Source organism: Hakea prostrata, chromosome 6 (assembly GCF_041222555.1).
Source record: "Hakea prostrata isolate BN-2017 chromosome 6, UWA_Hpros_2, whole genome shotgun sequence".
In the NCBI taxonomy this organism is placed as follows: Eukaryota; Viridiplantae; Streptophyta; class Magnoliopsida; order Proteales; family Proteaceae; genus Hakea; species Hakea prostrata.
The window spans coordinates 28,108,388-28,114,387 of record NC_142605.1 but is presented as its reverse complement, the minus strand read 5'-3'; the positions used below and the strand labels follow the sequence as shown (position 1 = coordinate 28,114,387).

General features: G+C 35.3%; 1 long non-coding RNA gene across 1 annotated transcript; it reads left to right on the top strand.

Moving 5' to 3' along the window:
* Positions 1 to 388: 388 nt before the first annotated feature.
* LOC149013051 (uncharacterized) lies at positions 389 to 2,184 on the top strand. The gene is made up of 3 exons (XR_016174143.1): positions 389 to 925; positions 1,959 to 2,017; positions 2,104 to 2,184. It is a non-coding gene; the product is annotated as an uncharacterized LOC149013051 (long non-coding RNA).
* The last annotated feature ends 3,816 nt before the right edge of the window (positions 2,185 to 6,000 follow it).

Genomic DNA, 6,000 nt, shown 5'->3' with positions numbered 1-6,000 from the left:
ATTTACCAGGAGATATATCAGGTTTGTTTAACTCCTTTTTTTGTAAATTTTTTTCAGCTAGAATTTACATGCATGCTGTGTCTGTGATATTTTTCATTTAGAACTTATATTGTATGTGTGTATGTGTGTATGAGAGATTTCTTTTTTCTTTTTCTTTTTTCTTTTTCTTTTTTCTTATGCCCAACCAGAAGTCAAGCTCTTTGTGTATGTATAACTTCGTGTGTGCGTGTTCGTGTGGTAATATTGAGATGAAATTGGATTAGTCCTTAAGCCAAAGGTTATATTTCTTTTATAATCTAGAAGGGGCAACAACCCAACACTGGATACAAGATTTCTTACATCTAATGGATTATAGTTATAATTATGTCTGTATGAGAGGTATAACACCTTCACAACTACTTTTCAAGGATTCGTCTGTTTCAAGAAATTTTTAATTTTCATTAAATGCATGCCAATTAAACAACTACGTCATTATGTATACATCAGCTTTTTTCGGATTTATACAAGAGCTTGCTTTGGTTGCAGGAGTTTCAAGTACAAGAGTCAAAAGAGAAATCCCAGTTCCTGGTAAGGCCTCCTCCTTCTCTTCATTCATGGGTTGTGCTGGAAAACCAGAATAACCCTTGAAAGGCATGAACGCCTCTGCTCCTCCACTGTTGTTCTTGCATAACTGAAATGAGTTATCAGTGGTACTGCAACAGTGATCATCTTCTTCGAGTCCCTGAGGACTCTGAGTTGTGCTTCTTTCTCGGGCAAGGTTGCGGTTTGAGAATTCAGAAGGAGGCAAGCCTTGGAGCTGTGCAGAGTCTTTTCAGAGTTTTTAACAACTCAGAAAGAGCTCTTTCACAGCTAGGTCGATCAACTTCAGAAGATTGTTGTAACACAATGCAAGCTCACTGGTGTAAATCCTTTGGCTCAAAAATTGGTACGTCTCTACCTTTCTCGTTGTTATCATATGAATAAGGGAGGAAAAGAAGAAAAAGAGAAGTAACAGTAGCAAAACCTTCAGAGTTGAGAAGCCTTGAGACGGATTGAGAGAGGGTTTGAGAAGTTCAGAGTTGGGAATTTTTGCAGGAATTGAGAGCTTGCGTTACAGTTTGAGAGAGGGTTTAAGAGTGGTTTTTATAATATAATGTGTATTTACTATTGTACCCTATCTTAACTTAAAATTTTCAAGTAAACCACACATAAATGAGGAAAATGAATTCTTATCCTTGGAAAATTTTCTATTATTTTAAATAAAAAAAATAATGATAATAGATACCAAACAATTTAAAATAAGAAAAAAAATTCTCATAGTAGAGAATGAAAATTGATACAAAAAATAACCTAAGTAATATGAAAGTGTGTCTATTTGTTTATATTTTAGCTACGGCATTATATTACCACTTCTGCGTTGTAAGTACATTTGTTATATTTCTAAGTACATTTGTTATATTTCTGTTTGTCTCTACAATTGCTGAGCAAGGAAACATTTCCTTAATCATTTGGGGGGAATGGCTTCTCAATTTTGTTTGTTTTCCTATTAGAGTTGTTCTTCTTGATGTATATCATTGACTTTAAAAATGTAAGTTCATGATATGATCCATTTATTGATTGCATGAGATTAGAGAACTTGGTTTGAGTAGCTAAGCAGTGTGTATAAAGGGCATAAAGGTGTAGGAGGCCCATGCCACTGGAGTGTTTGGTGAGGGGTCACAATTTATGCAACCTAAACCTGCTTTCACAAAGAGGTTGCTTTTTGGTTTAGTAGAATTTTTTTCTATTGTCGTCTCTAAATAGTAATCCATTAAACATGATTGTTTGATTATCCATCCAACCTCATTGAGAAGCCAGACAAAAAGTTGTGGTTGAACCTAGGATGGCTTGATCCGAACATTACATATGTTCTCTGTATATGAAGACAAGAAAGGCATATTCTAATTTACATGATGCTCCTCGTCCTACTGATCCTGTAGAAATTCCGGAAGAACAGTGGGCGTATCTCATACAGATATGGACTTCTGAGCAGTGGCAGGTAAAATGTCTATGATTTCTTTTTATCAAACAAATAAGTAGATATATGGGTTATCTCAAACTTAAGATGAGTTGAATATATGATAGGAAAAATCTAGAAAGAATAGAAGGAGAGCAAGGCAAGCTATGCCTCATACAAGTGGTAGAAAGAGCTTCGCCCGAAGAAAAGAAGAGTTGGTAAGTTTCTAGTGTGTAATTACTAAGAAATATAAGTTATTATTATTCTTTTCCCCCCTTGTATAATTACTCATACATGCTTGTTCAACGTATGCAAAATCCAGATGGTGAGGAACCTTCTATGGTTGAACTATTTAAGGACACTCATACAAGGAAAGATGGAAGCATAGTAAATGAAGCTGCACAAGAAATGATTGTAAGTGTTTGTGTGTTATCGAAAAATATTATGTTCAATAAGAATTGTTGGGGTATGGCTACATAAGAAAATTGTTTTTCCGGCTTTTGCCTGTAAAGAAGCCTTTAGAGTCACCCTCGTTTTTATTTGTAGATTGTCTTCACTAATATGTTTTGCAATATTTGTTCATGGGAAAAGTTAGAAGGGAAGGTGGAAGAACAGCCAGTTGATAAATATGTGTTGGGTATTATCTATTTTATACCCTAACAAGTTTAGGGTGTTTCCTATTTTTTGGGGTCTGTCTGATTTAAGAATAGAATCAAAATTGGCAGTTCAATACTGGTTCTTCCATTTGAAACTGTCTTATTGTTTTTCCTTGTTGCTTTGATGTTCCCACTTTGAGTGTATAACCTTTACCCTAATGGCTTCCCCCAGTTTGCTGGTGCCTTACCTTTCCCACCCCGTCAACCCCATACCAAAGTTTCTCTTCTCGCCCTTTTTGGGTGTCTTGTAATTTTTATTTATTTATTATTATTATTATTTTTTAGTATATTGATCACTTATCCTAAAAAGGATGTCATGAAAGACACCATGTCACAATATAAAAAATCATCTAAAGAGTGATAATATATTACTACTACTAGATAAGTAATCAGCAGTGGTATCATATTATTGCCTACGCTTGTCAATATTTGGCGTCGGTTGTTATAGGTTTATATAAACTTAGTTTTGATGAGGCAAAGATAGGAGTTTTCGGGCCCTATGATGGTTGGTTAAGACATACATTGTCTCTGGCAGGCTTCATTCTATACATAATTTAGTAGTAGAAAGTATACAATTAACCTAAATCAACTTTAAGAATTAGAAAAGTAAAATTGTAAACATCTGTCTTATCTCTCTTCTATTAACTCCTCTTCGTTATCACCTTTAAAATACATCATTTGATCAAAACCTAAGATACCTCTATAAATTCTGTTGGAGCAAGTTAGCTTTTTGTTTGTGACAGATAGGCTTCTGCCACAAAATGGTAATTAATGATAATTTTTAAAACTCTTAGGCAAAACTACTAGCATGACTGACCTATTGAAAACTTGTTGGGTCTTGGTTGAGATAAGACCTACAAATAACCTTGAATTGTATTGCTTTCAATTAACCTGACATCTTGGTCGAGCTGACATTATTTTCCTATTTCGTTCCTTGTCTCACATCAGATTTGCAAGAGAAGGAGATATCATGGGGCTCTTGGGTAGATCATTGCCCAACCTTGTTCCATGGTCTTAGTTAAAAGTATTATAGCATTAACTCTACCATTGCATTGGATCCAAACCTAGATGGGTTTCCAAATTCCAAATAGTGATGAACTGGGTCTAGGTTGAGTGATGGGTTTATTAGAATTTGATGAATTTATGTTATTTGGGAAAATGATGGTATTACTTTATTCTATCTTATTTTAAAATTAAGATGCATATGATATCTCCTTTTAAATTTAATTACACATTCAAAAATAATTTTTTTTTCACCAAAAAGAAATTTTAATACTTGCATTCTTAAACTGTTGTGTCTTTCCAGATTATGAACCTGCATCTCCTATCCGAAGCTAGACCAGAGAGAGAGGGACCCCCAATGGGTCTTATAAGGGCCCATACAATATATGTAATTAAAAAGCATTAGTGCTTTCCCAATCTGGACTTCTGGTCTTCACCCCCAATATTGAATCCTGACTCCGCTGCTGTTGCTGTTTGTCAGGCTGTTGACTTGGCTGCATTGGAAGGTTATGTTTGATATCGAAGGAGAGCTTTGTGATTGAGACAAAGGGCAACTTGTGTTCCCTGATGATGAAGGGTACACGATGCTTCTGGATGATGATCCTTGGCGGTAAGTAACCCGAAATATTAATCCAGTAGGATGCTAAATATTGTAAGATGTTGATTGGTTGTTCTTAATAATATTTTGAACTTTAAGTTACAGCATTTATGTTATTTCATAGGGATTTCGTCAAGATGGCAAGGAAAATCTTTAACTGCTCAGCCCAGCAAGTAAAGAAGATCGGTCCAGGAAGTTAGCAAGGGTCAGGCACCAACTTCAGAGGGTGATAAGGCAGTTGTATCCATTGATTCAGAGTCGTTGAAAATTGAAACATGAGAGATTGGTTTACTTCTTTTTTTTTTCATGTGACCTTCAGTTGCATTAAAAGGAACGTGGGTACTTTACTGTAGCAACTCAGCTTTTAGGAGCTTGCTAGGTATTCAGAACGGAACCATACTGCAAAGGGGTTAGGACTTAGGATTGTTGCGAACGAGTATGGCAGGTTTCTTGGGTGGATAGACGGGATGTGTGTGATCTTGTAACTATATTATATGTTTTTGCGGGTTCTGAACAGTTAATGCTTTGACAAACATTCTTTGCGCTGTTTTTTGTTCACTTTGCTGCAAGAGATGCCAGATGACTTATCTTGAGGGGTTCATGATTTTCCATGACTTGAGCTACAAACTGTTGGTTCTTTATGGCGATTGTGGTGTAAATACTCTCACATGCCTCTTCAGCATTATAAAGTTATGGAGGAGATTTTCGATGTATAGATGGGAGAGCCTCAGTGTTTTGGTTTTAAATCTAGCATTGGACTTGTAGGAATCAAGTAGAGATATGTAACTGATAGGAATGTAATATCACCAGTTGTAAGTTGTAACATGTCAGGGATCTTGGCAAGATCTTGGGTAGATGTGTAATCTAGATTGAAATAATATGATATGAAGATGTTCAAATCATTGTTCGACTTATCTCTTCAGTTTCTTGACCTTCTCAGGTTACCAAAAAGGCAAATAGTGTATACATTGTGCCATTGTGGGCTCATATACATGGAAAGGATCACCATAGGATCGATATGGGTTCACAAATGGGAACCTTAATAACCTTAATACATTGCTTGTGTAGCCATGGGTAGGATCCTATTGTCCTACTTCAGTTTTGGTGTATTTTTTCTTTGGTAAATATGAGAGAATATTAACATAATTTTTTTACACATATATCCATATATAGGTTTTGAAAAAAATAAAACCAAGAAATAAATTCATTTTACTTTCTAATTTTGGATGTAGGGTTTAAGAAAGAGTTCAAATCACCTTCCCTAACGAAGAGCATAGTATGTTTTCTTAACGGTTTTTAATCACATAAATAAGAATAGAGTCCACTAATTAAATATTGAATTAAAAATAAATAAAACAAAAACTCAATTGGTCCCACCTCTATTTATATGGTCAAAAACCACCAGAGCAACATATTGTGCTTCTTGCAGGGGAGGTAATCCCAAAAAAGGATCATCCTACCGTTTAATGAATAAATGATTATATTACTATCCAACAATGAATAATTGTTCAAGCGGTGTAGAGTATCTGGAGTAGCACTTCAATTTTGCTCTAGTAGTTTATTTTTTTGGTTAGGATTTCGAAATATATAGTTGCTCGCAACTTAGACCACCGGAGGCCTAGTATAGTTCATAGAAGCTAGTAGCGATCTCATGCAGCCATGCTTAGGTCAAAGAGCACAGAATTACCTAATGGAAAAGATAGAGGAGCATAAGACATTCAAACCTGAGACACGGGAGTATCCATTAATAATTAAGTCATCTAGGTTTA